The 13063-nt window shown below is 34.7% G+C and overlaps 1 protein-coding gene and 1 long non-coding RNA gene across 3 annotated transcripts in view; one reads left to right on the forward strand and one right to left on the reverse strand.

The window, feature by feature from the left end:
* Nucleotides 1-13063, forward strand: part of LOC115424281 (rho GTPase-activating protein 44-like) — a 127607-nt gene that overhangs the window by 40735 nt on the left and 73809 nt on the right. The gene's annotated exons all lie outside the window — the stretch shown is intronic.
* Nucleotides 7061-10778, reverse strand: LOC115424285 (uncharacterized). The gene is made up of 3 exons (XR_003936072.1): nt 10648-10778; nt 8751-8755; nt 7061-7073 (listed from the first exon to the last, which is right to left on the reverse strand). It is a non-coding gene; the product is annotated as an uncharacterized LOC115424285 (long non-coding RNA).

The raw sequence follows: 13063 nt of genomic DNA on the forward strand, positions 1-13063 counted from the left end.
CACAAAGGATGACATTAGAGTAAAAGGAACAAATTTAATTTGGGAACTAGCATAAAAGTAGCACTGGGTCTTTATAGTTAATATTTGTTGATCCACTAATCCTATAAATAACTGATGATCCAGTTGGTCATCTTTCACAGTTGGTCATCTTTTCATGGTCATCAGATATGAACATTGTACATTCAGAAGCTCTGTAGTTACCGTGGAAACACCGTCATCTTCTACAACATTGATTCACCAGTAAAACCCATGGAGTTGGATTAATGACAGTGGATGGAGATGCTTGGTTTATGTTCAGTTAATGATCGATTTTGCTGAAAAAGTCACTTTTTCTGCAGTTTTTTCTGTTTTTGATATAATAACCCTCAACTTTAATCTGTGCTTTGATGAACATTTTCATCACTGGTAAATTAAATACAGGAAAATACCTGATTTATACTGATTAAATGCAAAATACAAAGGTTGATATTAGAGTAAAAGGAAAAAATTTAATTTGGGAACTAACATAAAAGTAGCACTCGGTCTTTATAGTTAATATTTGTTGATCCACTAATCCTATAAATAACTGATGTAAAATCCAGTTTGTCATCTTTTCATGGTCATCAGATATGAACATTGTACATTCAGAAGCTCTGTAGTTACCGTGGAAACACCGTCATCTTCTACAACATTGATTCACAAGTAAAATCCATTGAGTTGGATCAATGATAGTGGATGGAGACATCTGTTTTATGTTCAGTTATTGGTATATTTTACTGGAAAAAGTCACTTTTTCTGCAGTTTTTTCTGTTTCTGATATAATAACCCTCAACTTTAATCTGTGCTTTGATGAACATTTTCATCACTGGTAAATTAAATACAGGAAAATACCTGATTTATATTGATTAAATGCAAAATACAAAGGATGATATTAGAGTAAAAGGAAAAAATTTAATTTGGGAACTAGCATAAAAGTAGCACTGGGTCTTTATAGTTAATATTTGTTGATCCACTAATCCTATAAATAACTGATGTAAAATCCAGTTTGTCATCTTTTCATGGTCATCAGATATGAACAATGTACATTCAGAAGCGCTGTAGTTACCGTGGAAACATGTCATCTTCTACAACACTGATTCACCAGTAAAACCCACAGAGTTGGATTAATGACAGTGGATGGAAATGTTCGGTTTATGTTCAGTTAATGATCGATTTTACTGAAAAAGTCACTTTTTCTGCAGTTTTCTCTGTTTTTGATATAATAACCTTTAACTTTAATCAGTGCTTTTATGAACATTTTCATCATCTATAAATTAAATACAGGAAAATACCCCATCTATACTGATTAAATGCAAAATACAGAAGATAATATGAGAATAAATGGTCATAAATCACTTAACAAAGGTTAAATATAGACAAAAATTTATTTGGGAACTACCACAAAAATAAAACAGTTTTTATACTTAGGCCTAACATTTGTTGATCCACTAATTCAATCAATATATGTCAGTAATTGGTGTAAAATACAGTTTGTCATCTTTTCATGGTCATCAGATATGAACATTTGGACGTTCAGAGGCTCCGTAGTTACCATGGAAACACTGTCATCTTCTACAACATTGATTCAACAGTAAAACCCATGGAGTTGGATCAATAACAGTATATGGAAATGCTTGGTTTACGTTCAGATAATGATATATTTTACTCAAAAAAGTCACTTTTTCTTCAGTTTTCTCTGCTTTTGATATAATAACCTTCAACTTTATTCTAAGCTTTTATTAACATTTTCATGATTAGTGAATTAAATACAGGAAAATACCTGATTAGTACTGCTTAAATGCAAAAAACAGAAGATAATATTAGAATAAATAGTGATAAATCACTAAAGAAAGGTGAAATAAAGTGAAAAATTCATTTGGGAACTGACATAAAAGTAGCGCTGGGTCTATATGGGGTAATATGTTTTGATTCTCTCATCCTATCAATACATGGAAATAACTGATGTAAAATACAGTTTGTCATCTTTTCATGGTCATCATATATGACCCATTTGGACATTCAGAGGCTCTGTAGTTACCATGGAAACACCGTCATCTTCTACAACATTAATTCACCAGTAAAACCTGTGGAGTTGGATCAATGACAGTGGATGGAGACATTTTTTTATGTTCAGTTAATGATAGATTTGACTGAAAAAGTCCCCTTTTCTTCTGTTTTCTCTTTCTGACATAATAACCTTCAACTTTAATCGCGCTTTTATGAACATCTACATAATCAGTGAATTAAATATAGGAAAATACATGATTTATGTTGAAAAAGTGCTACATTCAGAGGATAATATTAGAATAAAAGGATAAAAAGGTTAGATATAGAGAAAATATCAGTTGGGAACTGACACAAAAATAGCACTACCTCTTTATGGGTTAATACATGTTGATCCACTAATCCTACCAATACATGGAAATAATTGACGTAAAATAGAGTTTTTCATCTTTTCATGGTCATCAGATATGACCCATTTGGACGTTCAGAGGCTCCGTAGTTACCGTGGAAACACCGTCATCTTCTACAACATTGATTCACCAGTAAAACCCATGGAGTTGGATCAATGACAGTAAATGGTAAATTTTTATGTTCAATTAATGATATATTTTGTAGAAAAAGTCACTTTTTCTACAGTTTTCTCTGTTTCTGATAAAATAACCCTCAACTTTAATCTGAGCTGTGATGAACATTTTCATGATCAGTGAATTAAATATAGGAAAATGCATGATTTATGATGAAAAAGTGCAAAATACAAAGGATAATATTAGAATAAAAGGACGAAAAGTTAGATATAGAGAAAATATCATTTGGGAACTGACACAAAAGTAGTGCTGGGTTTTTATGGGTTAATACATGTTAATCCACTAATTCTATCAATACATGTAAATAACTGATGTAAAATCCAGTTTGTCATCTATTCATGGTCATCAGATATCAACATTTGGACATTCAGAGGCTCCATAGTTACCATGGAAACACCATCATCTTCTACAGCGTTGATTCACCAGTAAAACCCATGGAGTTGGATCAATGACAGTGAATGGAAACACTTCTTTTATGTTCAATCAATGATAGATTTGACTAAAAAAGTCACTTTTTCTCCAGCTTTCTCTGTTTCTGATATAATAATTCTTAACTTTAGTCTGTCCTTGAATGAACATCTATATGATTAGTGAATTAAATATAGGAAAATACATGATTTATACTGAAAAAATGCAAAATGCAAAGGATAATATTAGAATAAAAGGAGGAAAAGTTAGATATAGATAAAATATCATTTGGGAACTGACATAAAAGTAGCGCTGGGTTTTTATGGGTTAATATGTGTTGATCCACTAATTCTATCAATACATGTAAATAACTGATGTAAAATCCAATTTGTCATCTTTTCATGGTCATCAGATATCAACATTTGGACATTCAGAGGCTCCGTAGTTACCATGGAAACACCGTCATCTTCTACAGCATTGATTTACCAGTAAAACCCATGGAGTTGGATCAATGACAGTGATGGAAATGTTTGTTTTATGTTCAGTTAATGATAGATTTGACTGAAAAAGTCACTTTTTCTGCATTTTTTTCTGTTTCTGATAAAATAACCCACAACTTTAATCTGAGCTATGATGAACATTTTCATGATCAGTAAATTAAATACAGGAAAATGCATGATTTATGATGAAAAAGTGCAAAATGCAAAGGATAATATTAGAATAAAAGGAGGAAACATTAGATATAGAGAAAATATCATTTGGGAACTGACACAAAAGTAGCGCTGGGTTTATATGGGTTAATACGTGTTGATCCACTAATTCTATCAATACATGGGAATAATTGATGTAAAATCCAGTTTGTCTTGTCATGGTCATCAGATATGCACATTTGGACATTCTGAGGCTCCATAGTTACCATGGAAACACCGTCATCTTCTACAGGATTAATTCACCAGTAAAACCCATGGAGTTGGATCAATGATAGATTTGACGAAAAAAATCACTTTTTCTCCAGGTTTCTCTGTTTCTGATATAATAATTCTTAACTTTAGTCTGTCCTTTTATGAACATCTACATCACAGGTGTCAAACATGCGGCCCGGGGGCCAAATCCGGCCCGCCAAAGGGTCCAGTCCGGCCCCTGGGATGAATTTGCAAAGTCAAAAATTCCACACACTTGAATTGAATTGAATTAAGCAAAAAAAGAAAAATTTAGCTTGAATTAAGGAAAACATGTTGAAGTAAGCAAAAAATATCTTCAATTAGGCCAAAAAAAAGAAAAAAATCTTAAATTAGCAAAAAATCTTGAATTAACAGCTTCAAAATTTTGTCTTTGTTTTAGTGCAAAAAAATAACATTAAATTATGAAAATACTTGCATTTACAAACTATCCTGTAACAATAAAATGTTAATAACCTGAACAAATATGAACAACCTGAAATGTCTGAAGAAAATTTAGCACAATTTTAACTATTTTCTGCCTGTTCCTCAGCGTTTAGTGTCTTTGTAGGTCAGTTCCATTATGCACATGTACAAATGATAAGTTGAGGCAGAATATTGTTAAAATTGAACTTATTTTTCTGAAGAAATTTCTTTTTTTTTCCCAGGTTATTCACACCTTTTTTTTTGGCTAGTTTATAAAAGTAAGTATTTTCATAATTTAATTTTTTTTGTCTTTACCCTAAAACAAAGACAACAATTTGGAGTCTTCATTATTTATATGTTATTCTGTTATTATTTTACTGGTCCGGCCCACTGGAGATCCAATTTAACTGAATGTGGAACCTGAAAGAAAATGAGTTTGACACCCCTGATCTACAGGGTGGGGAAGCAAAATGTACAATATTTTGAGGCAGGGATTGAAAGACAGTGTATGACCAATTAGTTTATTGAAAGTCATGAGAATTTATTTGCCACAAGAAAATTGACATCATAGAAAATGTTTTTATTCTGTGTCCTCCTTCTTTCTCAATAACTGCCTTCACACGCTTCCTGAAACTTGCGCAAGTGTTCCTCAAATATTCGAGTGAAAACTTCTCCCATTCTTCTTTAATAGTATCTTCCAGACTTTCTGGTAATAGTTTTGCTCATAGTCATTCTCTTCTTTCCATTATAAACAGTCTTTATGGACACTCCAACTATTTTTGAAATCTCCTTTGGTGTGACGAGTGCATTCAGCAAATCACACACTCTTTGACGTTTGCTTTCCTGATTACTCATATGGGCAAAAGTTTCTGAAAAGGTATGGATAATAGTGTTAGGTATGATTATGACATCAATATATGTTTGGTTTCAACACAATTGACGTAGTGCCTGCTGAGAAAAAACAACTAAATGTTCATTGTAAATTTTGCTTCCCCACCCTGTATATTATTAGTGAATTAAATATAGGAAAATACATGATTAATGCTGAAAAAATGCAACATACAGAGGATAACATTAGTATAAATGATGATAAATCACTTAAGAAAGGTTAGATGTAGAGAAAATATCATTTGGGAACTGCCATAAAAGTAGCTCTGGGTCTTTATGGGTTAATGCTTCAGTGTGGTTTTTGTGTGAGTGTGTGTTTGTGCGTTTGGGCTTCAGGCAGTGCGATGCCCTGCTGAGGCCCAGGGACACCATTCTGCTCCACTACCCTCCCCGAGCAGCTCACGACCCGGCATCTAGTGCAGATATTCCGGCCTTTTTGTTACGACCGCTTAGATTTTTTTTAGCCGGACACACCTCAACCGGACCTGTAGACTGGAAGACATCTTGGCTAGGGACCAAGGCAATATGTTGAAGACTACAACTGTTATTCTATTCACTATTCGATTATGTCCACATGGATTATTCATGCGTTCATAAACCATGCACAGTAGCTGGGGGGGGGTGGGCTGAGCACACGGCTGTCCAACATTTACATATATCCTGAGATTAAAATTTTTATTACATCAGACACGTTTGTATAGAACGCCAAGCTGAAATGGTCGGCTCGATGCTCATTGTGCACATTTTACATATACAGTGTTACGCGGTTACAAAGGCGTACAATGACATTTCCTTGGAAAATACTCATAAAAAATGGATAACTTTTGTTCTAGCCCATATGTCCTCTGCAGATTCAGCGTCTCCTTTTTACCCGCTCTTTGTTAATGTTGCCGCCTGAAGGTAGAACGTTCGGCAGGTGATTTTACCGGGTAAATATTGTCTCAGCTAATTCACTAACTCACCTCTAGTCTCTGCGGTTTCCCTCGTTTTGCATTAAACACATTTGGAGTTCCTCTATTCACTGATATATTGCAGATGGAATCGTGTTGCTGTCACTTTAAGTGTTTTTTTATGTGTTAGTCTGAAAACTGATGACACATTTAACCCATAAAGACCCAGTGCTACTTTTGTGGCATTTTTCCTCTAAACTTAACCTTTCTGAAGTGATTTATAAGCATTTATTGTAATATTATCCTCTGTATTTTGCAATTTTTCAGTGAAAATTTGCTGTTTTATTTTTTGTTTTATTATTATTATTATTATTATTATTATTATTATTATTATTATTATTATTTATTTATTTTGTTGTTTGTTTACTTATCAGTCATTTATGTACCAGTACTTATATTTTGTTGGTTGATTTTGTTTTGATTTTACTGTCTACATGTTCAAAATAAAGATAAAGATTTCATTCATTCATTCATTCATTTTTTTTTTAAATATCTTTTTATTTCACAAAAGAAAATCATTCAGATACAGTACAAATTTAGTGATACTAGATCTTACATTTAGCAATTCTCCTTTGTGCACTCTTCCCAGCCCCCACCCCTAAAGGAATAAACCAGCTAAACACACTTAAAAGTAAATATAAATGAAAAAAAAAAAACACAAATGTTTATGAAAAATGATGGATGTAACTACGTCAGCAGGTTTACAGGGACATGATTGGATGCAATATGAGAATATATCTGAATCATCTGACTTGGACTGAAACAGGACAATACCCAAACTATTTCAACCTTCTTATTATGATGGGATAACTTTATGACACATTGACCCACATATTTATCGTTGTACCTTGTCTGTGCTTGTTGACGTCTCTTGTTTTGTATGTCTTTATTTTTTGTTTTATTATCTGTTTGTTAAAAAATGTAAAACCTGCTAAAAATAAAGTATAAAAAAATGAAATAAATGAAAAAAAGTAATAATAATAATAATAATAATAATAATAATTAATACTGCCCTACTACTATCATTTATGTTAGATTATGCATCACTATGCTTATGCTTATGTTGCTACCCCCCCTAAAATTCGATATTTTCTATATTTAATTTACTGATGATCTAGATGTTTATAAAAGGTCAGATTACAGTTGAGGGTTATAAATCAAAAACAGAGAAAACTGGAGAGAAAAAAAAAGTTTTTTTCAGTAGATCTATCATTAACTGAACATAAACTAAACATCTCCATCCTCTGTCGTTGATCCAACTCTATGGGTTTTACTGGTGAATCAACGTTATAGAAGATGACGGTGTTTCCATGGTAACTACGGAACCTCTGAACATCCAAATGGGTCATATCTGATGACCATGAAAAGATGACAAACTGTATTTTACACCAATTATTTACATGTGGATCAGCAGTTACACTGTAAAAAAAAAAAAAAAAGAAAAAGAAAAAAACAGTATTATTCCAGCAGCAGGGGTGACAAAAAAATATTGTAAAATAACGGAAAATAACCATCTCATAAAAATATGGTAATTTTCCACAATTAAAATACAGTTTTTTGCCCTAGCTTTACATGAGAGTTTGCATATATATATATATATATTTTTTTTTTACTTTTTAATGTTTAATAAAGAATGTTTTCATGTTTTAAAACAATCAAATTAGCTATAAAAATATATAACAATAATTTTCAATGAGACTCATTTGTACAATCCACTGATAAAAACTGTATTTGGACAGTTTATCAGTGCTTATACATGTTATACACTCACAAAAAATACATTTAGTCAACATTTTTGTTGTGAAACCTCCCGTAATTACACAAGATATTTGTCAATTAACAAACAAGTCTTGTTAAACTCACAGAACAAATACTTCTTTAATGGTTAATAGTCAGTAATTTTATCTTGTTTTATTATTATTTTTTTTACAGTATTAAACTTTAAATTAACAGTTTAATCTCATGAATAGAAAACAAATATTTGTGAAATTATGATACATTTGCAAATGTATTTTAACTGTATTTTTCTGTGAAAAAAGAAAAAAATTCTTTTAAAAAATGGGAATTTTTGGTTATTCACAGTTACAGTTTTTCGTGTTATTTTACATTTGACGTGTAAAATCACAGTCTGTTTTTGTCATTTCATTCATATTTTCCTGTATCTTAAAAATGCAGGAAAAATCTATAAAATAAACAGTGAAAATTCTGTTAACCCTTTCATGCATAAATTATGAGAACCTTAGTCAAGATTTTTTTATTGAGTGTTTTTATTCCTCCTTAGGCATGAAAAAAAATTGCGATCTAGTTTTTTTTTTAATTTTTATTTATTTTTCTCATGGAGTTACAAAAATGTCCATGCATATAATTTTTCAAGTAAAGAATTGTGTTTAAAACCCAATATCAGACAGTGAGATGAAAACAATGAAATAAAAACAGTTTAATGCTGCTAATCTGATGTTTTCTCAAATTTTAACATATTCTAATGCTATTATCTCCAGTCATGGAGATAATATGCAAAAAAAAAAAAAAAAAACTTTGTCTAACAAATAACAATTGATTTACGCTAAAGCATGTTACTGCAGATCAGGTTTATCAAGAAGAGCAAAGTTACAGAAATGATGTGAATTACAGTGTATGGGATGATGAATAAGTGTCCACTGTGTTGGCTGATATGGAACTAAAACAACAAAACCCACGCATATACAAGAGAACAGCTGGAGAATAACTGTCCACTGTAGTGACCACTATGCATGAAAGGGTTAAATTACACATTTTTTTTTTTTTTTTTTTTTTTTTTTTACAGTGTATCAAACAGTTCAGATCAGTAGATACTTCTGTTAAATATTTGGGTGTTTAAGGGTTAATTAACCTGCGTATTTACAGGTGTGTCTGTGCATTCTTTCGTCTGTATGTTTATTGAGTCATCTCCAGCAGCTCCAGGTAAAGGAATGCCTCCGAAAGCGGCAGATGGTTGGCATAAACCTGGCAAATTCTCCATCCCCGCTCCACGAACACACCACCCACACGGCTGCCGGCTCTCCCACGTGTTTACTTTCCTCGCAGGACTCGTTCTGCACACTGTTTGCTGAGCCGGCTCTGTCTGTTTGCTTCCAGAAGTCTGCCTCAAATTACCTTTACTTTCCATTCTGTAAGGGCCCGTCAACACCGGTGCTCCCTGTATATTCCGGCTTACGCAATAGATTTGTGTCTGAGTGTCTTTGCCGTCTCATTACTGCTAATCTAAGAGGAAATACCAGTGTCTGAAAACAAACAAGCTCAAAGAACAAGACAGTCTGATGGCTTTGAAGCGATCTGTGAAGATACTGGAAGCCTCATGTCTTTGAAGTCTAGGTCACGATAGCCACGTAAATGTGTTTTTTTTTTTCTTCATGTTTTAAGATAACAGCCCTTTCGTTTTGCACTGCCTTCTCTGACAGTGGTGTGCAAGTCACTTCTTCCAAACTGTAATATATTACAGATTACTTGTTACTTAGAATTGTTAGAATTATAATATGTTACATGACTCCTGTATTACTTTGGAGTTACAAACAGAATGAGCTCATGAAATGGCGTTGTTATGGCATAAGTATGGCAAATTCATGGGGCCCAGCATTTGTGGGGGGCCCATATAGCAGTGGAGGGGGTCCAGTGGATACAGGTTAGAAGATGTGAATATTTCGTGTAAGGTTCGATGTATAATAGAGGCATAGAAGCCGGAAGGCGGACGTTGAAAGCATGTAAAATTTCAGTTATCGCTTCACGATAGCTACGCTAGGCATGGACTGCATCGCCATGCCCCCCCCCCCCCACCCCGATCTGACACATTGACAAAATAATGAATTTCATGAAGGGCCCATAACGTTTAGCTTTCATGGGGTCCATAATTGTGTGCTATACGTACGCATTTTCATCCTTTCACGTGTTATTCAACGCCATTTGATCGTGTGTCAATTTACACCAAGATCTCTGGTTTACATATCCGTAACCGCTAACCCAAACCCTTTCCCTAACCCTAACCGCTTATCGCTAATTGCGTGGTATTTGACGCAGCGTGAACATACATGGGGAAAACTTATAATGCGTACAGATAACACACCAGTTAACAATGGTATAAATGTTGTGTATATTTACGCAATTCGTGATATCACGTTGCATTATAAGTGGCGCGTGCCCCTCCCAATACAAGAGATAGGATGCATAAATTTGTGTCCCAAAATACATGTAGACGGATAGTTCAGTGACGCTATATTCATTTTGGAGATTTTTTTGCTTATTTATTGTTCATTTTGTTGATTATTTCTTCATTTTTTTTGTTAATTTTCTTGATTGTTTTAGTAAATTTTTAAAATTCATTTTCTTCCGAGACTGATCTCATGAAATTGCGTTGTATGTCACACCAGTTCTTAAGGCATTTAGCGTGCTCTGGGGCACCATTAAGAGGGGGGTAAACATGACAAATTCATAGGGCCAAGCATTTATGGGGGGCCCATAGACCAGTGGGGGGGGCCCAGTGGATACAGGTTAGAAGTTGTGAAAATTTCGTGTAAGGTCTGATGTATAATACAGTCTACTCTCGTTAAACCGCCCACCGTTATACCGCCATTTTCGCTCACCGCCGACCAAAACCATTGCACAAAAATCCCCAATGCATTATTCCATTAGCTACCGCCATTTCCGCCTATCGCCATCTGCCAGCCCAGTTCCATGCACAAACAACACTTATACCATTGATTTCCCGACCGTTATACCGCCAGCGTGATTGCCATCGAGTACACATAAATTTTAACAATGCACTGAAACAAACGCGCCAGACGCTGATCGCGACAAGCTACGAGTAGGTCTACGGAACGGCCACCGTTCATTTATCGCAGAACACTCAGTAGGTCAGGATGTCGGGAAGAGGACGTGGGATTAAGCCAAAGCCTCAAGATGATGGGGTGTCATTTCCCGACACGGTATAATAATGCTTAAAATGTTTCCCCACTTTAAATGATCCCTTACAACATAACAGAATCAAGATTTATTTAGAAACGCAATTAGAACGGGTTAACGGAGGCAGCATAGACATCATATAGTAAAGACATGCACATTATGGACGCAACCCGTTGTAACGCCATTTTCGCTATACCGCAAATTTGGCCGTGAACGGAAGTTGGCGGTATAACGAGAGTAGACTGTAGTGGCATAGAAGCGGACGTGGAAAGTATGTAAAGTTTCAGTTTCGCTTCACGACAGTTACGTTAGTCACGGACTGCATCGCTACGTACAGCCCCCCCCCCCAGTCCGACACATCGACAAGACACTGAATTTTATGAAGGGCCCACAACGTTTAGCTTTCATGGGGTCCATAATTGCTAGCGGCGCATCAGGGTGTTCTATACGTACTAAGGTTGGGAGTCTTAGTTGTAAAGCCGATGCGATACACATCTCGATACAGTATCTCTGATCCGATATATTACAGATACATGTGTGGCACCTTGCGATGTGATACGATAGGATTTACGCCTAAATCACAATACAGAGCGATTAAGCACATTCTGATTCAACACATTCATTCTGGAAAAAAAAATATGCAGTGTAATTCAATGAGCTTGATTATTCATTTATCAAATAAGACCATGACTTTTCACAAAGTGTCTTTAGTTCAGTTTCAGAACGTGTGTCTCACATTCAGTCAGTGAAAAAGTAAGGACTTTGTTTCCAAAGTCATTTCTCTACATGTTTCTAACACTCAACTTCTTGCTCCCTGGCCGAATCAATTTGTTATGAAATGTATTTGTAATGGAGGTAAAACAGAAACAGGTTCTGTCACTTTAAGAGACACCTGCACAAGGTATTCTGGGATGCACTGTTGGATATGTATGACACTGTTAAAGGAAGTATCTCCAGTGTGTACGGCAGTATTCAATACAGCTGATGTAGTAAAAAGTACATGTTCAAAAACCACATGTGGTCACCTCCTTCTGTGTCTGTCACATTCACATACAGACTTTACAGTATTCATCCACGGTGCTTGTGCCACAGTGCATGAGCAGAGCTCAGACTGTTAGTGTACAGTGTACACATCCACGAATCCGTGGCGCACGTGGGTCTGAAGAAAAGAAAAACTGTACCCAAATAAAGAGTAATACTTAAATGAGAGTAAAAATATATTCTATTGAACAGATCAAATTCTATTGATACAAACATTCAATAAACGATGCATCACCATTCCATTCCAAACTTTTCATTCACTTGCAGCTTCTCTACCAGTGCACTCGGATCGTGCACGCGCGTGTTGGCGTATCGATACGTATCAGATAATCTTCCCATCCCTTATACGTATGCATTTTCATTCTTTCACATGTTATTCAACATCATTTGATCGCATGTCAATTTACACCAAGATCTTCAGTTTACATATCCATAACCGCTAACCCTAACCCTAACTGCTAATTGTGTGGTATTTGGCACAGTGTGAACATTAGGGTGGTCCAAAAAAATTTTTTTGAAGATCCTCTGGATTAGAACCCTGCATTTGGTTCCATATCTGGCCAAATTACTTCGGTCCAAAATTTATGCAAATCAATTCATATTTAGAGGTTGCACAAGACGCGTGAAGATTGCTCTATATACTATAACATAACTGGCCAAATGAATAAGACATATGAGAATAATTTGTAATCTTATTCTCAAAATCAAACTGCAACTCGCATAAAAATGTTACTTAGAAAGTCCAGCAACCACTGTTGGTTTTTTGAAATTACAAAAAATGTTCCTGTGTTCTTTGACAACTTGGAGCCAGTACTGTTTCTGATCATCAGTTTTTGTTCGGCTACAGTTGAAGTCTTGAATAAGCTCCACCCCT

This window comes from Sphaeramia orbicularis, chromosome 8 (assembly GCF_902148855.1).
Source record: "Sphaeramia orbicularis chromosome 8, fSphaOr1.1, whole genome shotgun sequence".
Lineage (NCBI taxonomy): Eukaryota > Metazoa > Chordata > Actinopteri > Kurtiformes > Apogonidae > Sphaeramia > Sphaeramia orbicularis.